Source organism: Lissotriton helveticus, chromosome 1_1 (assembly GCF_964261635.1).
Source record: "Lissotriton helveticus chromosome 1_1, aLisHel1.1, whole genome shotgun sequence".
In the NCBI taxonomy this organism is placed as follows: Eukaryota; Metazoa; Chordata; class Amphibia; order Caudata; family Salamandridae; genus Lissotriton; species Lissotriton helveticus.
The window spans coordinates 1,046,475,626-1,046,498,322 of NC_136057.1; the positions used below are offsets into that span (position 1 = coordinate 1,046,475,626).

General features: G+C 41.4%; 1 protein-coding gene across 3 annotated transcripts in view; it reads right to left on the reverse strand.

Moving 5' to 3' along the window:
• The window catches only part of LOC144820365 (arylsulfatase A-like), a 317,042-nt gene that overhangs the window by 43,467 nt on the left and 250,878 nt on the right, over positions 1 to 22,697 (reverse strand). The gene's annotated exons all lie outside the window — the stretch shown is intronic.

Sequence of the window (22,697 nt, forward strand, 5' to 3'; positions counted from 1 at the left end):
ACCGCTGACTTCCTGGCTTTAGCTGCGCCCGAGTTCTCGTCATCGCGACAGACAAACGTTACAATAGTGCACAGCACTACTAAGTAGCAACCATTAGGGCAGGTCCTAGTCACTCGACCTATCACCAGACCTAATGCCTGTCGCAGATCCCCGTGATCAGAAAAGACCACCTCACCACCCGGACTCGACCATACTCTAAACTGCCTACTTAAAGCATCCCATTGCCCTCCCCTAAGCCCTTCCATCGAGAATTGTGTGTGGAGGTAATAAAACTTGTACAGGCTTAGACGGCCGACACATCCGTTACAGTCAGATCCCTAACGTATACCACACTTATTTTGCCAAAGACATCTTGTTCAACCACACCCCCAAGTAACTCAGCAGTGATAAACATTGAATAATAAGCAAAACAAGCTTGAATCAGTGATAGCTAAGAGTCTCGGTAAATCTTGTGCCAGCCACTGCGGTTATACGAGAGACTTAAATTAATCAAATCTGCCCAAAGGGTGGTTAGGCAGGTATATCTAATAAGGCTATAAACTAACTCCGCCACTTGATGGTTGTTTCCTTAAGTCTGAGCGCCAGGATACCCCTAGGGTGGCAGTTTGCGCTATATAAGAACGCATACAATACAATACACAAAAGACCCAATATAATCAAGCGGACTTCACAAATTGGGGGAGTGGCCGGAAAGGTACTTATATACCGAAAGACACCGGCCTGACTCTACAGCCAATGAGCACCTTCGAACTTCGTGCAGGGCACAACACCGGTTGATGCGCTGCCAGTACTCCAACTAGACTCTCTCAGAATATGTTCAGACACATGATTGGTAGTCTTGTTACCCGGAAAAGGAAAAATTATTACCAAACGTCAACCCTTAAAGATTAATTACGGAGAGCAAGTATGATGTTGAAGGCGCAGACGGTGTGTGTAAGTAGAGGGTGTACTTATCTTGATGGCAGCTTTTACTCTTGCCTGCTTAGTGCTAGTCAAGATTGGTGGATTCCCACAATGGAAATATCTTTAATGTCTTCTCTCTCTCTCCCGGTTAGCTCCACGACCCGCTTACACAGCATACAAGCACGGCAGGTTGCCGCACCAGGGGGAGGTGCGCGTTTGCCATAAGCCCGGGCCCGCTAAAAGGAAACAACTTAATCAATGAAATTTGCTCGTTTGGTTCAGCATTACTTCATTAGTTGTGGGAATTCATGAGGAAAGTGCCAGCCACGGGCCGAAATTAGATTTAAAAAAAAAGACAAAATGATTAAGGCAGATCCGGGCCGAGTGATGAGTCTCCTTTTTAAAATACCACCCGCCGTCCAACAAGTGGTCAACTTGGAAGCTGAGAAGCCAGGTTCGAGTCTGGCGAGAGGTAGAAAAATTCTGTGATTCTGGTCAAATCATACTTAAACAAGCACAAGCCCGGCAGGCTGCCGGGAGCAGGGGGAGGCGCACGCAGCAGCAGGGGGGAGGAGGGGGGCTGCAAGATCCACTTGCAGGAGCGATAATTGCTACCATATGGTGGCGCTCGCTCCCGCAAGTGAATCGGCGGATGTGCATGCGTTGCAATTGAAGGCAATGGAACGCGTGCACGTGCTTGGCTGAAAAGCCAAATCGATCGGAAAAGGTATTTTTACCTTCGCAGCGAGACCTAAAAAAGGATGCCAAAGTAAGAAAAACTCTTGGTGAACTCGACCTTGTTGCTGTCGATGCATATGACTCAACATTTTGGACAGTTTTTCCCGCATTTCATAATGAATGTTTTCGAAGTGTTCACTCGCAGACCCAGACTATACATAAAAATTGAGAAACTAGACACTACTTTTTGGAGCCCAAGTTGAGTCCGTGACATTGAAACAGCGCTGTCTGCATGCAGTAAGGCTGGAATAGGATGCTTATCTATGTATGGCAGATCCTGACATTGGCTCGCTAAAACTTGGCCTGGGCCATTAATATACAAAGTAAACAAGCATTTGCAATGCAATCGGTATCGTCTTTGGGACCTTATATGTATTTAGCTATACAGCACATTAGCCTGGGTGCTAAAACCTCTACTGTTCTTTAACATGGAGGGGAAGTAAGCACCAAACTGCGTGACATGCCAGGTATGGGAACAAATGGAGAGAAATATTGCCTTTCAGCAGGAAATTTTATAGTAAAAATCTCTGTTTTTAATATAAAATCAGGGCCTTCAGCGGTCAGATCACTGAAAACGCAGGATTTGAAAAAAATATTATTGTCTACAGGTGCTCGTGGAAGACAATTTCTATGGACTGGAATCCAGAGAATGCTGAAGTGATTCTGGTATTTTACTGACTTCTGCTGGTCATTTTTTTTATCAAGAAAGGTATATAGAGGCAGTTGCCAGAAAAATAAAAAAAGAGAAATTTCCTCATCAGAAAGCAATTCTGGTATTTTACTGACCTCTACGGGTTGTGTTCTATCAAGACAGTTAAATAGAGGCAGTTGAACTGAAAAAAAGCCCCTAAGCGGAAGCTGACAAGTCCTAGGGCTCATCTCCAAGCCCACCAAGGACATACACATATAAGTATATGCTAAAGTATATAAGTACATACTAAAGTATATAAAAGAGGCCTTGAATGCTCAACCTAAAAAAGGGGCCTAGACACATCCTTGCATTACCCCTTTCCCTATTGCAAACTTTGCAGAGCACTCTCCATTGATTCCTTAACGGACCCAGGCTTCAGCATCACGGTTTAATTGGCTCATAAAATTAATAAGTGAAGTTTCCACGCCCAAATCCTCTAAGATACTCCATAATTTATGATGTCTAATGCAGCTGAATCCAGAGCTAAGATCTACGAAGTCCAGCTATAGCTTACCTTGCTTGGCCCGTGTAGATTTACCCAGAATAATATCTAAGTTTAGGCCCTGCTCAATCGTGCCTAAGCCCTGTCTGAAGCCGTATTGCATTTCTGTAATAATGCCAGCATTTTCAGCCCAAGTCTGGAGTCTATTCAACACAACACGGCCCGCCACTTAGACCAAGGAGTCCAATAATGAAATTGGACAGTAACATGTAGGATTATTGTGATCTCCCTTCTTAAAAATTGGGACCAAGATTGACTCTGACCAATTTGAAATAAAGCCATGGGAACACTTCTTCTTGTCAGGGTTTTTTTTTGGTTTCCACAAGTAGGGCCCTTTTAACCTCGGAGGTGACCCGCGTAAAAGATTTTAAAATTTCAGCATGGGAAGTAGTCTAATCAAGACAGGCTAAAAAATCTTGTTTACAATTAGTTACAAGGGCTTTTGTGAATTCATTCGGTCCCATCATAGACCAACACAGGGCATAGCCATTAATTTTATTCATAACAATATTCTGTACAATGTGTTCAGAATTACCCGTTTGATTTAGCGCATTATGTGGGAATTCGAAAGTAATGCTTAAAGGGAAATGGTTGCTTATCGCTTTGGTGTGGGGCACAAAGTTGTTCATATACCAAAAGGGAGTCACTGTTCCTAAGTAGAGAGAGAAAAAGGGAAGGGAAGTAAGAGGTACTCTTGTCGTGTGCTACTCTAATTGTAGGGGGCAGTGTGTCTTCATCTTGATGCCCTCACACACCCCGAAGGATGATATGTTTGATCACTGGGCTTTTACTCCTCGTCGGGTCGGCGATGCAATGACCTACGGGTCCCCCAAAGGGTCTCTTTTTCAGAGATCTTTTGATGAAGCTGTATGGGTGCGTGGGTGTAAGTGGCAGTGAAGTCCTAGAAGGTGTATTAAAAACGGCTGGAGGGAGAGTGATTCATTTTTATTAAGGTGATCCCTCTGTCATTATTAAAACAAAGTGTATGGTGCAGCTTTAAGGGGTATTATGTCCCTTGGTAGCTGGGTAACTATATGTCCCTAGTGGGCATATGTTCTCATCAACATGTTTTGCGCTTTAATGATCTCAGCGGGAGAACCAGGGTGCTTCATCAGGACTGAGTGAGAAAGTTGTTTCTATAGTGGCCCAAATATTTCAGTGCACTCGGATAAATGAAGGGAGTAGAACTTCCCCTTAGTAGGTAGGGTAAGATCCCATGAGATCAGTGAGGGTCACTTGAGAGGGTTCTCTCGGGGCATCTGGATTGTGTCACCTGTGTGCCTCTCGCTATCTCCGCCGGAAGAAATGTTCCGGCCACTGTAGACACAACTTTCTCACTCAGTCCTGAAATCCCTAGATTCAATTGCCTGAGACAATAATCTTGGTATATTGGCCAGGACTATTGTGTAAGGAGTCGCTGTTGGCCACAAATCCAGCGTACCCAAATCTGTTTGGGGTCCAATTAAAGATGGAGGCAGGATCAACTCGTTAAATGTAGTATATAATTTAGTCGGTGCCTGTAAAGTTGTTCTTGTGTTATTATTGTCAATCGTTGTGTTCGTTTTCAACTGAAGTAGGCCCCTAGTTATCTTTATGGGGTGAGGAGGATACGTAGACACCACTGTCATGTTGGGATCATTATGACGTACTCCCACCGGATATTGGTGAGCCTGCAGGGGTAATGGCTCACTAACTGGGAACGTTGCTAATTTGGCCTTAGTGGAACATTGTTGATTTACTAACTGCTTGTTTAAAATCTCTCCAATTGAGGTCACCCTCGTTGATACATTATTTAAGGCGTACCTAATAACTCTGTGTAGATCTTCCATTTTATCCGTTATGTTGCTAAGGTCACCTACATGATTATTAGTTGTGCTCTTAGCCAGGCATTTACCCATCCTTCATCGGTATAGGTATATGTTATATATATATATATAATTTTTTTTAGGAGGTCCCGACTTGGCTACAGGGAGATTTTTCTTGTGAACTTTTGAAGTCTCCTCAGGGTTTCTAGGGCTCTTAGAAGTGGTTGAAGGTCACAATCCTGGATATATATATATATATATATATATATATATATATATATATATATATATATATATATATATCTCCATCCTACTGGCAGATCGCCAGTAGGTAGTTATAGTTCGTTTTCCATAGGAAATCCGCAACATTCTATTGGGAATAACTTTGGCGCCGAATGAGGGATCTGCCTGTAATTTCCCTTAACTTTGCCTCGCTGCGCTCCGCTCCTTCCCTGAAAGTTTCGGGGGGATCCGTCAAGCGGGGGCCGAGATAAAAGAGGGGTCCCAAAACGTGTTTTCCCCATGTTAATTTCCATAGGGCGATTGGACTCAATTTTAGCCCGAACGGCTGAATGGATTTCCACCAAACTTGCCAAAATTGTAGGGACTGGTACCCCGATGTGCCTTTGCTATGTCTCAAGATACATGCTCCAGTGGTTTTTACGAAAATTAACTTTGAAAAAATATATATTGGGCTACATTGGGCTATATATATGTTAGAGCCCAAATGTAGCCCAATGTAGCCCAAAGATGGCCACCAGAGACAAAAAAAAACAAATGTAGCCCAAATATCAGCCAGATGTAGCCCAACTATAGCCCAATGACAGAATGTCCCAGAGTGTTCTAAAGAACAACTAGAACGCTAACAGTCTTACTTATGACAAAAGTATGGCACACCTGAAGTCATCTTGATTGGAATAAAGTGGTAACACTTAATACATTTAATTTGAAAAGGAACAAAATGAGGGGTTTCACTTTGCCATAGAAATTTTATATATATATATATATATATATATATATATATATATATATATATATATATATATATATATATATATATATATTAGGTATATATAGTTAGGATTGTTTTCCATAGGGAAATCGCAACATTCTATTGGGAATAACTTTGGCGCCGGTTGAGGAATCTTCCTGAAATTTTCCTTAACTTTGCCTCGCGGCGCTCCGGTCCTTCCCTGAAAGGTTGGGGGGGATTCGTCAAGCGGGGGCCGAGATAAAAGGGGGGTCCCAAAACGTGTTTTCCCCATGTTAATTTCCATAGGGCGGTTGGACTCACTTTTAGCCCGAAAGGCTGAATGGTTTTCCACCAAACTTGGCAAAATTGTAGGGACTGGTAGCCCGATGTGCCTTTGCTATGTCTCAAGATATGTGCTCCAGTGGTTTTTACAAAAATTAACTTTGAAAAAATATATATTGGGCTACATTGGGCTATATATATGTTAGAGCCCAAATGTAGCCCAATGTAGCCCAAAGATGGCCACCAGAGACAAAAAAAAACAAATGTATCCCAAATATCAGCCAGATGTAGCCCAACTATAGCCCAATGACAGAATGTCCCAGAGTGTTCTAAAGAACAACTAGAGCGCTAACAGTCTTACTTATGACAAAAGTATGGCACACCTGAAGTCATCTTGATTGGAATAAAGTGGTAACACTTAAAACATTTAATTTGCAAAGGAACAAAATGAGGGGGTTCATTTTGCCATAGAAATTATGATTAGTGCTGAAGAAAGAAAAATTAGGGCACATTTTGAGTGACTTCTCCAATCCTCTTATATTTCATTAAAAAAATTCTGATATGCAGTCTCCCAAGATGGCCACCAGAGACAAAAGAGCCTGTGCTTACAAACTCTGTTAGCAAAGCAGGCATTTGAGATTTAAAAAACGTTTTAATATATAAAAACGTTATCCACTAATATAATTAGCATTTAAAAAACCTTGCGAATTCAATGAAAAAAACATAGGTTTCAGGCCTTATATAGCTAGGAATTAGCATTTAAAAAACCTTGCGAATTCACTGAAAAAACCATAGGTTTCAGGCCTTATATAGTTAGGAATTAGCATTTAAAAAACCTTTGAAATTCACTGAAAAAACCATAGGTTTCAGGCCTTATATAGTTAGGAATTAGCATTTAAAAAAACCTTGCAAATTCACTGAAAAAACCATAGGTTTCAGGCCTTATATAGTTAGGAATTAGCATTTAAAAAACCTTTGAAACTCACTGAAAAAACCATAGGTTTCAGGCCTTATATAGTTAGGAATTAGCATTTAAAAAACCTTTGAAATTCACTGAAAAAACCATAGGTTTCAGGCCTTATATAGTTAGGAATTAGCATTTAAAAAACCTTTGAGATTCACTGAAAAAACCATATGTTTCATTAGTTATATAGTTAGGAATTAGCTTTTAAAAAACCTTTGAAATTCACTCAAAAAACTATAAGTTTTAGTGGTGTTATAGTTAGCTGGACATTTTACTCATACAAAACCATTCAAATTGCTCCTATATAGTTAGTTGTACTAACTATATTTCGCGGACCCGCAATCCACTGCTGATGATGTCACATATTAGATCATTCATGACATGGTCAGTGACATCACTGATGACATCTCAAATGACATCACTGATGACATCACTGATGACATCATCCACGTGACAATCACATACACCTTTTCATACACTATTACAAATTTTCATCACTCTTTGTAAAATACAGAGTATCATATTTAAATTCATTGTCACAGCAATACAAGTATCTAAAAATCCACTCAGTGATTCATAGATGTATACACACATCTAATCACTTACCTATGGATTCACTCATACATGCTGTCAATGAACAATAGAACACTATCAAAAATACTTATACATCTATATCGACATTAAACAACAGCACGCATCCTATTCACATATGAAGTCATCCTACTCACTTATGCAAACAATGGATCATACTTACATATTTACTTAGCAAAACACTTATACAAACACCAGTTCTTCTATTCATTTAGATAGTAAGTCATACTTAGTGAATTATAAAATCATTATTACAAGTATACAGTTATCCATACAGTCACTCACACAATCATTGTGTCTTATGTATACTTATTTATATACAACAACTGACACATACACTGCCTTTTATTTTTCTAGTTTGTTGGACCTGTACCATTGAGAAATATATTTCCTCATCATCACACCCATAAAGATATTCACTCACCCAAACAACTGTTAGAACATGTAGTTTTAACTTCATATATCTATTGAATCAACTATTCACACATCTTTGGACAGTCACACACCCCCCCACCGAACCACACACACTTTCACACTCCCATACAAATACTCAGTTAACTAATCAATAACTAATATAGACTTTCACATAGCTAGTAACCAACTGTAGAATCAGTTTACACAACAACTGACAAAGTGATACAGATATTCACACAGTTTAGTCACTATCCACTATATTTAGTGAGACATTATAAATTGGTCAAGTAAACAGTCAATTACACTGCTACTAAATCCTCCATCCAAATATTTATTTATATATATCCACTTATTCTTCAGTGCAAATTGCTATGTATATAAAGCCTATTTAAATAACGAAGCAAACCACATTTACTGGATGATGTCATCAGTGATGTCATTTGAGATGTCGTCAGTGATGTCACTGACCATGTCATGAATGATCTAATATGTGACATCATCAGCAGTGGATTGCGGGTGCGCGAAATATAGTTAGTACAACTAACTATATAGGAGCAATTTCAATGGTTTTGTATGAGTAAAATGTCCAGCTAACTATAACACCACTAAAACTTATAGTTTTTTGAGTGAATATATATATATATATATATATATATATATATTCACTGAAAAAACCATAGGTTTCACACCAGTTATAGTTAGGAATTAGCATTTAAAAAACCTATTAAATTCACTGAAAAAACCATAGGTTTCACACCAGTTATAGTTAGGTGAAAATTTTACTCGCATAAAACCATTGAAATTCCCACGTTATAGTTAGTTGGACTCACTATAACTTGCGCGTGCAATGCACTGCTGATGATGTCACATATTACATCACTCATGACATGGTCAGTGACATCACTCATGACATCACTGATGACATCTCAAATGACATCACTGATGACATCATCCAGTGAATGTGTATCTTTCTGAAAAATAAATATTTTTTATATATGTATATCTAAAGGTTGATGGAAGAATAAATGGGTAAATAAATGTCTAAATGGATGTTTTTTTGTGTAAAATTGATTGGTTAACTGACTTATTAAATGTATCTTAGTGAATACATATATTAGCGAGTAATGTTTAAATATTTAAATATATGTATCTGTGTCTCACTTTGTGTATAAGTGGCTGCATGGGTTGGTGAGTAGCTACATGAGTGTGTATATGGGTTATTAGTTGTTTTTTTTGAGTATCAGTATCAGTGTCTGTATGGTTCGGTGGGGGATATTACTTAGAGCACAGATGCATGAATGAGTGACTCACTATTTGTATGTATTTTGAGGACAGCATGTGTGCAAGATTGTATGGGTGGATGATTGTGTGTATGGGTGGGTTAGTGAGTATGTGTTTTTATAATTGATTGTTTAAGAGAGTAAATATGTTTCCGTTTCTGTAGAAGTATGTGTAGTGGTGTGTATATAGCAGTATAATCAAGTAAATGGTTTTTTGATAGTTTATTTGCATGTGTGAATTTGTGTGTGAGTAACTATATGGATGAGTATTAGTGTGTAACAGGATGTATAGGTGTATGAGTACATATGATGAGTAAGTACATGCATGAGTGACTATATAGAACTGTTGGTGAATGAGTGGATGTGTATGTAGATGTTGGAATTACCTAATAGGTTGTTGTAATTGGTATTGGTTTCTCCTTTTTTAAGAAAATGTTAGTTTCTATTTTTGAATGTTTGTGTCAAAGGTTATTTTATGCTGATAGGAGGTCTGCCACTTTGTCACAAGGATGTTGTAATCAGTGATGTCATTTGAGATGTCTTCAGTGATGTCATGAGTGATGTCACTGACCATGTCATGAGTGATGTCACTGACCATGTCATGAGTGATGTAATATGTGACGTCATCAGCAGTGCATTGCACGCGCAAGTTATAGTGAGTCCAACTAACTATAACGTGGGAATTTCAATGGTTTTATGCGAGTAAAATTTCCACCTAACTATAACTGGTGTGAAACCTATGGTTTTTTCAGTGAATATATATATAAATATATATGTTTTTACATACCCAGCTGTACTACTATGAATTTTATAGGTATGTCCTATTTGCTTGCTGCTATATATGAGTTCTATTAGGTGTGATTGCCCCTTTTCTCTCCTCCCTTGTCTATTCATTTATATATATGCACTGCCGATCTTTGCACTCAATTAGCACTTTGCATTTTATCACTAATTTTTATTCTGCTCCAGGTTTTTACCTGGATATACAATGTTTGTTCCCAACTTTTTGGGATTATGCACCCTGCACTTTTCTTCGTTGCACTTTAAAACTATTTGTGGTTTTTATAGCAAATTTACTGGTTTTACAACACGCCCCACTGACATTGGTTTTTATTGTTCAGTTACAATTTATAAATGAATATTATGGTTATCCATTGGGCACTCGCCCTTTATACCCGTTAACAGAATTTATTCTTTTGAGACTGTTATAATTGTACAGTGAATTTAGTATTTTTGCACTCATGCATTGAATTGCACTGTACATTGCATTTGGATTAATTGTTTTATATACTGAATGATACTACCTTTATGTCTATTTATTTGTGGGAGGAGTCTCGTTTTTTCACCAGTATTTAACCACTCATGTCTCTGGGTCTTGTCATGTGATCAAGTCCGGGTTTCCCGGACGAAACGCGTCATGCCGCCATCCCCATTGATGGAATAAAGCACTACATTTCTCTTTGAAACCTTGGTTTGTGGTCTGTACCTGGCTGTGTCCGTTTGCTGTTGCTGTTCGGCGCTTCAGGATTGTGGATTCTTATAAATATATATATATATATATATATATATATATATATATCTCGAGGCTCACTCTCCGTCTGCTCTCCCTAACTCGCGACCGGGTGCTGTTAATGGCGGGAGACGGTACCACGCCAGTCACTACCACAGACTCAGCTCAGTTGCAAAAAGCACACAGCACTCGCGGGGGACTGTCCAGTATGATTTATTGGACAAACACTCTAAGACGCGTTTCGGCCACCGCCTTTCTCAATTAGAGGCCGGCGCCACCCTTAGGCAAAGTATATATACAGCCAATCAACAAAATAAAGAAAGGACATGTATTGTGCATTCTGACCACCATTTCTAAGTGGTATACATTCAGTTAAATCACTGACAAAATTGCACCCTGGATGGGCAATGAACGCACAAATAGTAATTATTTTACAAATTAAGCCCTGTATGGGCATTCCACAAAAATATATGTATAGATAAATACAATCAACTCACAAATTTAAACATTAGAAAATCATCAACAATGCAGAAAAAACACAATATGAGACTCATAAATGGACCGCTAGCTCCTCCCCAGCATTCAGGCCACCCGGTTTCTTGGTCTGGTTCTCAATAATATGTCGAGACTCCAGCCTGCGTAGCTGAAGCAGCCTATTTCCTCCCCTTATGTCTGCCGGTACTTGGTCCATGCAGAAAAAGCTAAGGAGTTCTCGGTTGCTTTGGTGAGACACTTCAAAGTGCCTCGCCACTGGATAAGTGGGATCTTTATTTTGTATAGCCCTCAAGTGTTCTAAGATCCTGATTTTCGTTGGGTGAGTTGTACTCCCAATATAACGCAAGCCGCACGGACATACAAGACAGTACACCGTGTGGCTTGTGTTACAGTTCATTAAACTAGTGATCTTTTTGGGCTCCTTCATCCCTGGTATCTGGTAACTAGTCACCTTCCTACTGTTTTTACATGCCTTACATTTAAGGTAAGGATAAAATCCTGTCACTTTCCCAAATGGTGGAGGTTTTTCTTCTTACTTACAGTGGCTTTGTACAATATTTGATCCCAATGACCTGGCTCGTCTGAACGTTATTAACGAGGACTTAGGTAAGTCCTTGCCAATGACCGGATCAGATTTAAGTATGTGCCAGTTTTTCACACACTTTTTTTCTTATGTCCTGGGCATCTGTTGAATAGTTCATGATCATCCTCATACTATTCTCATTACTGTCCTGTCTCTTAAGTGACATAGCTGTCCTTCGAGATTAGATCAGATCTCAATTTCTTATCAGCTTTTAATTTGGACTCCTGTAATACCTCCCTGGTGTATCCTCTCATTCTGAACCTCGACAAGCTTTCACTAGCCGCCTTTTCAAAATCATCTTGTCTTGTACAGTTCCTCCTAATTCTCAAAAGTTCACCATAGGGTATACTCGATATAGTTTTCCCTGAATGGCAACTTGTTGCGTGGAGCACAGAATTGCCAGCTGTCTGTTTTCTATGCAATGCTGTACACACCTTTCCTTCAGCTATGAACACTTTAAGGTCCAAAAAATTCACGGTTTCTGTGCTAATCTCCCCACTAAATCTGAGATTAAGGTTGTTCTCATTTAGTACCTTGACATATTCCATGGCACATTCAACAGAACCTTTAAAGACGATAAACAGATCGTCTATATATCTGTGCCAGGATACTACCCTCTCTGTCCATGCGGCATTTTCAGCCGCCCAGGCCACCTGCTCCTCCCACCAGCCGACGAAAAGATTCGCGTATATGATTTGACACATTTTGTACACATCCATTAAGGGTAGTTGGTCGTCGGTAGCCTCAGACTGGCGCTCCTGAGAAACAATTCCAACAGGAGTTTGTCTATTAGGTATCAACCTTCCACCCCATTTTTTCCTGATTTAGTGTCTCCTCCACTGAATTTAGCTGTTTTTCAATAGTCCCATTGCCCCAGTTAAATAGTTCATCAATGACTGTTGTGGTCCCCCTGAGGATTTTAATGAACATAAATTTACTGCCTTTCTTTTACCCATCTTTCGCACTTATTCATTGACCAAAAAGTGTTTAAAAACAATATTATGCCATGAATCTTGAAACGCTTTTCCCCAAGAGGCCAAAGAACTAAGGGAGAGGAAACAGTAAGTGTCCTTATGCCAAGCAGATACAAATCCAGTTCCACTCAGAATCCAGGATAATATTTTAAGGATTTTGGACGCACTTGGTCCGTACTGGGGGGTAAAGTACGCAATATTATACCAAATTACTATGTTCTTCTCCACAAGAATATGTATAGTCTATGAATAATGTTCCGTAGCAAGCAACAGGTTTCATCAAAAAGAACAATAAATAAATAAGGGTCTCACCCCTTCGCTCTCCGTATCTCAAGGTCCCAGAAAAAGCTGGTGAGAGGGGTGGCCCGAGTCGTCAATGTCCGGTCTATAACAGGCCAAGACAGGCCTGCGCACGTTCCTCCACCCCTGGCGTGGCTTAGTCCCTCCTCGCAGGGCCGGCGGGGGTTGTGGTAAACTGCGTGGTGCTCGGTCCAGACCCGTACGCAAAGTGCAAGATACTCGGTCTCCCTTCTAAGGTTTTTTTTTTTAGCAAACCAAGTCTAGCTGGATTTGGGTCCTCTTGACGAACAATCACCACATGGCAGGACCAAGGGGGGTGGCCCTGCCCTGCGTCTTCCTGACGATGATGGGCGCAGGACATGCCTGCCCTTGGCCCTGGCGCGGCCCGCGCTGCGGGAGGCAACTATTGCTTTTCAGTGCTTGCGGCACAGGCGTGCTGCTCGGCTCCCCCTCCTCGTAGGTGCAGTGGTCTCTGGGAAGCGAGTCCCTTGATTTTCAGACAGGCAGCAGCGGCACACAAAGGAGTAGAGCGTCCCGCGCCGCGGGAGGCAACTATCGCTTTTCAGCGCTTGCAGCACGGGCGTGCTGCTTGGCTCCCCCTCCTCGTAGGCGTAGTGGTCTATGGGACGCTGAGCCCCTTGATTATCAGGTAGGCAGCAGCTGCAAACAAAGCAGAAGAGCTTCACACACAATTTATAAAAATTACATGCATTTTTTTATATGTTTAAGCACGAGATTCAATGCGTTCAGTAAGGATATTTTGCAAGAGAAATACTTTTGCGTTTGAAAAGTTGATACCTAGTGCATTTTTCAGAGGCTGCAGTGTTATCCTAGTATCCTATCGGAGGAAAATCAACTATGGCATATCAGTTCTTTGCAGTGACTTAAGAGAACAACCTCCTGGACTTGAGGTGCATGTCAAGGAAGGTTCAAAGCAGCACCAGCAGGTCGCCTCCAGCAGCACTAGGGCGGTCGGTACAGTGGTGCAAAACAGCATAGGGTGCCCAAAGCAAGAAAATGAGGATCGGTCATGAAGAGATGATGCAGGGTCAGACTGGGAGGCCAGCCAGGCTGAACCAACAGAGGGCTCAGGCATCACAATGATCGGAGACATGGGGATACCTTTGGTCCTTAGGCATTGGGTTTTCATCACCAGGAGCAGTCGTGGTGGATGTGCAGGCTGCATTGTTGGACCACTCCAGCTCAGATTAGGCAGGTTGGGTGCAGTGGTTTCTTCCAGAGTCGAGTTTGTGTGGTCTTGGAGCTTTACTGCTCAGGCTTTGGTACCTGCAAAATGTAGGTGAACAGCAGCGTTCCTCCACGGGAGCTCCTGTGTCCTTGGAGAAGCACTGGAAGTCCTCCTAATCTTTGTAGGATCACCAGCTTGAAGGGTGAGATGTCTTTGATGCAATTTGCGAGAATAGGCGAAATGGCTGTCATGGCTGGTGCTAGGTCAGTTGCTTCTCCTGCAGTTCTTGCTTTCGTGGCCCTTCAGCCCTTTTTTTTAGTCAGCAGATTCGGATTCTCTGGTGCCAGTGCCTCCCCTTACATACTGAATTTAGAGGCATTTGGGGTGTGTAGGGTAGTAGCCAATGGGCTACTTATCCTGGTGTCACTATGCTCCCTATATGACCACTTCCTGGGGGAGGTGGACCTAACCCTGTCCCAGAATCACTAGATTCTGCCATCTTCAAGATGGCTAACTTTGGAAAGTCGCCTCCACTTCAAGTAGCCCACCTCAGTGGTGGTACTAGCCCGAGGCTGGACATGCCTCTGTGACTAGCTAATTTTCTCACTAGCTAACTAGCTAATGGCTCTGGACAGAGTTGGCTTCTTCTCTTTTGAAAGAAACCAGATTTGCATACCAAAGGTGGTGGGTTCTTTGAAAGTCCCCTGCCTTGGATCCCTAATCTCCAGGTCTTCCTGTGGGAGGGGGGTGAAAACACCTCCTGCCAGAACAGGCTTGGTTTATGGCCTGAGAGCAAAGGCCCTCCCCCGTGGGGTTCAGAAACTCATCTCTAGTCGCAAGCTGGCGAAAACTAGTCAGTCAGCACACCAGTAGTTGGTAGGTTTTCAGGGGGTACTTCTAAGGTGCCCTCTGTGTGCATGTATCACTAAATCCGACACTGGCATCAGAGTGGATTTGTTAATACAATATGTCTGATACCAAACATCCCTATTTTCAGTGAAGCCATCATGTAGCTGGAGAACTTGTTTTCACCAGTGTCCAGCACAGTGTTTAAAAAATGGCTTCCTGGTCACTTGTACTGGTAGTAAGGGAACTGATCAGCACCAGGGCATATCTTCTCATGCAGTTACGCCTTCACAAGTAGCATAGTGCATGCTGCCTTACTGCTGTAAGGAGGACTTGGGTACACTGCATGAAGTGTCTGCAGTCATGGCACACAGGCTGCAGTGCCGTGTTGTGTTTTCAAATTTGTCTGCACTAAGACATGCAGCATGCAGTGGGAGTTCGCATGAGCTTGGTGAGGGGTCTTTTAGGGCGGCACAATAGGTCCTCTTTAGTACCTCAGGGCCTAAGTACCAGAGGTACCATTTACTAGAGACTTTCAGAGGGTACTGAAGGTATTGCCAATTGGGTAAAACAATTGTACAGTTTTGGGAAAGAGATCGGGCACTACGGACCTGGTTAACAGTCAAAATCACATCAAATACCAGACAAAAAGTGGGGAATGTCAGGTTGAAAAGGGTCATTTCCTACAATCAAAACAGATGGCCAGTAACAGACTGTTTCAGTCAAAAAGATAGAACGATTGAAAGATCTGCCTCAAATATGTAACTACATTCAAAGAAAAGAACAAGCTTAAGATTACCAAAACAGATTAAAGTATGGCTAAGGCATAGAAGCAGCAGTGATTTCTACATGTGAAGATTTTAAAACAATGTTGGATTAAAACTGGAGTACCGGCAGTCCTATTACTTAAACTCTCCCTTCCCTTATATACTGTTCATCTTCCCCAGCTTCTACAGAGACTTGAAAACATCAGAGTGCAGGGCACCTAACTGAAGCAGATTGCATCTTTTCTATCAGACAGATTATCATCTTACTGCTTCTTTCATGTCAGTTCCCTTATTTCACAACTAATGTACCAACCATCTTTACCCGCTCTATAACATTTAATGCAGCTCTCTATTGCACACATTCTGCTTCAACTTCACGTGTTACTGTTAAGCAGCTAATAAACAAACCATAATAAAGTATGAAATCTAATTTTACTGTGACTCAATCGACAATAACTCAAAGTCAAATAATGGATGATGTCCAACCACAGCAAAATATACACATCACATCAAATCACAAATCGAAATAACTATATGCAGTATATGGATCAAACACCGCTTATCGCAATATGGCCTCAGCATGTAAACCCGCCACCAACAACTGTGCCTAAGACAGGAATCTAAGGATCAATACAGACTCCTGTTTGTCACTCATAATAAGGTGATCTCCCCATTCGCTCTCAATCTACTCGTAACCTCAGTATATCAATTGACGACCAGCTGTCTATGAAACAGCAAGTGGTTAAGGGCGCCTCAACCTGTTTTACAATCTTTAAATGGGTCAAAAAAAATCTCTGGATGCTTCCGCCTTCCACAGGAAAACTGTTATCCAGGCTTTGATCGTGTCCACACTGGACTACGGCAATGCGTTGTATCTGGGCACAAGTAAGGAGGTGATTCGGAAGCTGCAAGTGGTCCAGAATTCGGTGGCCAGACTTTTATGCCAGCTACCCAGAATGGCCTCTATCACAGGTCCACTCAAAGCCCTTTGCTACATGCATAGGATAAAAATGGGTTCAGCACCACATTATATTGGTGGCTTGGTACATCCATACCTCCCTTCATGTCTCCTGCGATCCTCTAAGCGGTTAAAATTTCAGTCCCCAGGATTAAACGAGTAGGTATGGGCGGACAGTCCTTTGCCTACTTAGATCCTTCTCTATGGAACTCACACCCGTTTGAACTACGTCATGAAACTATCTACCGCAAATTTCATAAAGTCTTAAAAACGTGGCTATTTAACCACTAGAGCTTTGCCCCCTTCTTTCTAGTGTGTGTCCGTAGGCGCTGGGAAACCTCCGGGTAGCATTGCGCCATATAAATTTAAATAATAATAATAATAATTGTGCTTGTCTAATACATTTAAACTGCAGTTTGGCACTTCTTTCCCTCATATTGACTATAAAGATATCTCTGCCTACATTGCTTAAAATGCTTGTTCTGCCTTCACTGACAGAAGAGTTATCCCCCGTGAAATTCGGGTCTAGTTGTGCCCCTAGAAGAACATACAGATGACTGAGGCAGCAGACACAGAATAAAAAATCATATAGGAAAGCAGCCACTGCAATTGGTAGTGCCAGCAGGGCTATCAGAACCCAGTGGATAGAAATAAAACTGTTTAAATGATGGACTAATTATCTGCCAACCGTAAACCTACTTTTATACCAACTGCCATTGATCTATTGTTAGGTCTTGGGTTGGCCAAGACCTTTTGCTTTTACTAAAATTATATGTATAATATATTTACTTACTTCAAGGGGTATTCAGCAAGCTTTCTTCATCCATTGGTCTGTCGTTATGGTATTCACATTTTGCTTCTGCCCACTACAGGATAAGCAATTGATCGTCACATTAAGCAGTTCCTTTCCGTGCCAGTTTTTTTTTGTTTTGCTTTTTTATTACCTTAGTGTTGCCTTTGCGTTCAGAGCAAACACAAGGAGATGATGGACGGAGTGCTGAAACTTTTCAGACACTCAGCCCCAGTCACAGATCTGGGTTGAATCCATCATCATTCTTTAGCTCACTGCGCCACCTCAGTTCAGACCCAGCTACATGAAAATCAGTCTTGACCCTGTGCCTCATGGGAACAGTCCAGACCCAACGCCAAACTGTGTTTGCTTTTTTCGACCTAAGTTGGCAGAGTATGCCCAGACGTGGGTTCCTTGCTCACTTTGCCACTGGATTCAAGCTAGCCTGGCTGATGAAGGGTGTTACCCAGAAACCGGTCGCAGGAATCTTGATTCCGGTTCAGGGAAGACCAGGCTTGGCAGTTGAAGGCTGGACTGTTCCCATGAGGCACAGGGTGAAGGATTCAACCCAGATCTGTGACTGGGGGTGAGTATCTGAAAAGTTTCAGCACTCCGTCCATCATCTCCTTGTGTTTGCCTTTGCGTACAGAGCCTGATAGCAGGACACTTTGTACCAGCCTGTTTTTGATGTGAGTACAGGGCACATTCCAACGTTAACAGTTACAGTCTCCTGCTAATTCTGTTGTACATTCCCTTTCCTTTTTTGTTGACTGCATGCTCTTTCACAGCACATCAAATTGTGTCCATTTGAACTGTTCTTTATAAAGTTATCCTCTTTTTAGTATGCATGTGATGAAAGGCATTTATAACTGTACTCTTGTATATCATTCTGGTATGTATTTTAAATGATAAGCACTGTTGTACAAACTAATTTAATCCGAATGTAAACTTTTATTGCTTTCTATTGTGCTTTCAGTGCTCTCATATGTTGTGAATATATAGATATTTAACTACTACATTACTAATGGAAGCTGTGTCATTTATTTCAACATGTATTCCAATTTCCTATTCTATCTGTGAAATCCTAGCTATCTATACATCTATTTATCCGTCTGTCTATCTTTACAGATGTATCTGTCTTTGCAGCTCTATCTTTCTATGCAACATTAACTTTCTTTTTCCAACCGCATCTATCTTCACATCGATTTATTTATACTTTATCTATCTATGCAACTCTGTCTTTGCAACTCTATGTCTGTCTATTTATTGAGAACGGAAATGTGCTCTATTGTTATACTCTAGTGATAGATAATGTTATTGCGTGCATCCAATATACATATCGAGGCAGGCCTTTGAGTGCCAAGAGGGAGGATGGGGTTGTAGGACATTTACCATTTCCTTTTCTCACTGCTAATGCTTACAGGAAAACCCCTATGTCTCTCTATGGTTCGGAAGTTATAGGCATTGATACCAAAAATAATTGGGATTCTAAGGAAACTATCATTTTAAAAAGGAAATTGCAATTACCAAAGGGAGGAATAGTTCAAGCAATACGATGCAAATTGAAACTCATACCTTGGTCTATGTTAATGGGCACAATTACAATGGGTACTTTAACATCCTAGCACTAGAAGAACATGTAAGTAAGGTATTGAATATCTGTTTGAAAGAAGCAATGGGCAGTGAAAGAATGTGGGCCAAATTCTTCAAAAAGACAATCTCTGAACTTAGAGATAGCCATAAAGAACTTTTTCCTTCTAAATTGGCACTGAAAAAATCTGCTAATGTTATGTAGTATGGAGAAAGAATATTTAAAATGCATACCCTATATATCTTTAAGTATGGAGGGTGGTTGGGAAGTGAAAATGCATTCCAGTGTTTACATAGGTTAACTTCTCCCACTCTGTGTGTATTAAAATGTAGGTTAGGCTGTAGTCCCATTTCTTTGGTGCCTGAATTCAGTATGAAGACTGTAGTAACGAGGTACACATATGTAGTAGTTCCTTGAAGTTTATTGTATGTGTCTCCATACAAGGTTGTACACAGCCCTCAGCTCTGCAGCATCTCTCACTAATTCGACATTCAATGATGATTAGAACCCCAACACATTCTACAAGTTCTTCACATTACATTTAAAGGGAACTTTGACACTAACCTACCCACCCACTACTACACATTCCTTTCCCTTAAAATAAAATAAAACACTGACCCTTATTCCCCCTTAGTCTAAAAAACCAAAATAAACCCAGATACAAAAAATTACTCAGAATCATAATTCTCTAAGATCTTAGGTTTTCTTAGAATTCTTCCAAATGCACTTTTTCTACCATAGTGATCACCCTGCTCTAGTCTACCAACCTCCAGATGAACATTTTCACTCCCTTCACCAGTCTCTTGCACACTACCTTCATCCACAACCTTGCTGTTCTCCTTCTGTACCTTACCATGTGACACCTCCAACCACCAATATCTGTTCACTTCTATCCAACCCATCCTCCATGTTTCTTTCTTTATCTTTGCCATGTTTGGCAAGAGCAATCAGACTTGTTTGGGAAATACTGGCATCTTCCAAATTTACTGTATTCTGTATAACTCTCACCACCTTTTTGGGGCTACTGCTTTCCCCTTTAACCACTTTTTCTGACTGATTTCATCCGCACCCATTGACCTTATTTCACATATACTTCTCTTACCCTGTTTAGCATCAGAGTAAATTGTATTTATTTCCTGTGAGGCCAAAATGCACTTTCTTACAGCCTTAACCCCCACTTCTTACTTCTTTTCATTCAACCTGGATTCACCATGGAGTAAGGTAACCAGCCTCTCATTAATGCAAACGTACTTCACCTACTCTCTCAAGTGGCATCACCCTATACAACCACATCGTCCTCTTCAATTCATACTCGTAATTTGTCTTTCCCTTGTTTGCCAACTGTATTATTCCTTTCATTACTCTATTAGCCTTTTCCACGACTGAATTTCCTCTAGGATTATATAACGCTGTAAATTTCTGTTCTATGCCAGCCAATTTGAGAAATGTCTTTATTTCCTCCAATTTGAACTGTACCCCATTGTTCGTTAATATTGACGCAGGAAATACTTTCATAAGAAACAAATACTCAGGGAAATGTAATCAATGTAGCTGTATCGACCTTATTAACCACTTCCAATTCAATCCAGCTTGAGAACACATCCAAACGAACTGTAATGGGACCAAAGGTGGTGAGTGCTACTACATCCCACTGCAACTTTGGACACTGCAATGAGGACATGAGGGATTTAACGTCTTCTGAGATTTATTTGCAAGCTACTGATGGGGGTAGAGTGGGAACTACGGTGTTAAACAATTCCCTGTCTTCGGGAGGCCTCGCTCTTCCCTCCTAAGAGGCAGAGACACAGGAAGAGAGCTGGAGGCCTTAGCCTCGTACTCTTCTGTCTGCTCGACCACTTGCATGGCATTAAACAAGGGAGTATGGGATACTATGCACCAACCTAAGCTACAAAACAAACACAACAAAATGAAGAGTATGGTGCACTGGATACTGATGTTGTACAGGTTATGGGTTTGTTGGGGAATGGGCTGGCAACGGACAGTTCTAACTTTTCATTCAGGGGAGAGGATTGGACCTGCGCTGCTGCCCAAGGGGTGGGGGGTAAAGAGAGTTTCTAATGTCAACTGTATTGAATAATGGGGGAGGGTGGTACATAATGAATTCTCTTTGCAGAACTCAGGTTCACCGCTGAACCTGAAACATACTAGAGTTTGGCTCCAGTGGCTCAGCATCCTGTGATTCTGGGCAAATCACTTAATCTCCCCGTGCATAACAAAAATGAGTGTGTCCTGTAACGTAACTGGTGCTCATGTAAAGCACTCTAATACCTTCAGGTCGAGTAAGCGCTATATGAATCTGCAAAAAAAAAACTCTTAGCAATACTTGGGTTCACCGATGTACCTTAAACATATTAGAGTAGTAAACCCCGGATAAACACTCTTCCCAGTACTCGGTACACTACTGTACCTTAAACATACCAGAGCACAGCCTAGGAAAGGGCAGATCGCGCCATGGCTTGAGACAGAAGTAACTGTATGACTGGAACGTTTTTACGGAGTCTTGCATTGTATTTTATGTCCCAGCAATCCGACCAGGCATGCTGTGTCTTCACATCCCAGGCCACAAACAATACTGCCGTGCTTGCTCATGACATGATATTGTCATTTTCCATCACTCTCCTTTCCAGGTCGCTGACATGGGGACCTGTCTGTCAAGCGACGGTGAAGCCTTTCAGTGCGATTACACACCATAGATTGTACAATTTGCCCTTTACATAGGTTTTACTTCCTGGTGTGCTTCACGGCCTGGCCTTTCAACTTAATGAAGTCGGCGCCAGCCAGGTTCTCCTTGTAAACGGCCATGCTTCATATACAGTTAATTACAAATACCCAGGGAAATAAAAGAGATGCGTTTAACGTGATTGGGTGTACCTTACCATAGATCGTATTATGCAGCTAAATATTTTTGTAATTAAAAGAACGGAGGGAATCGAGGGGCGCCGTTTACCCTCTGCATCCCGCTGGTGCACCCCTGACTGCTCCCGCCTTGTAGAGCTGAGTAAACCAACTTCTAAGCTGTGAGAAAACACAAACTTTCCTGCGCTGACATCTGGCACCTTAATGGGCAACGCAGGCAGCTTGTTGGCATCTCGTGTGCTACCATTGGACGAGGCACGTGCAGAAAGTGCCCTCTGGCTGCCTGTGCCGCCTTTAATTAGATATCATGAATGCTTCGCAGTTTCAAAATCTCAAACCTTTCTCATGTGCCTCATGTAGCTGTGTTTCTCTCAGCACTATCAACCTTCTGATCACAGGCAGTTAGCAGTGCTAATGTTAATGCACACGTTAATTATAATTATGTCTAATGCTAATTTCTAGTCACCTCGGTTTATTTACGATGCCGGTAAGTTTGTGCTTTTCCAGAAGACTTGAAGTCTGAAACAATAAAAAGCGTAACAATAGCCCCCGCTGGGCATCAATCCCCTTCAAAGCCACCCTCCCCAACAATCGGAGCAAGAGCCCCTGACCCGCGGCGGTGTTCCCATCCAAGCGCTCATACCTTAGGGTTCCCCGCAGAGAGATCGAGCCGT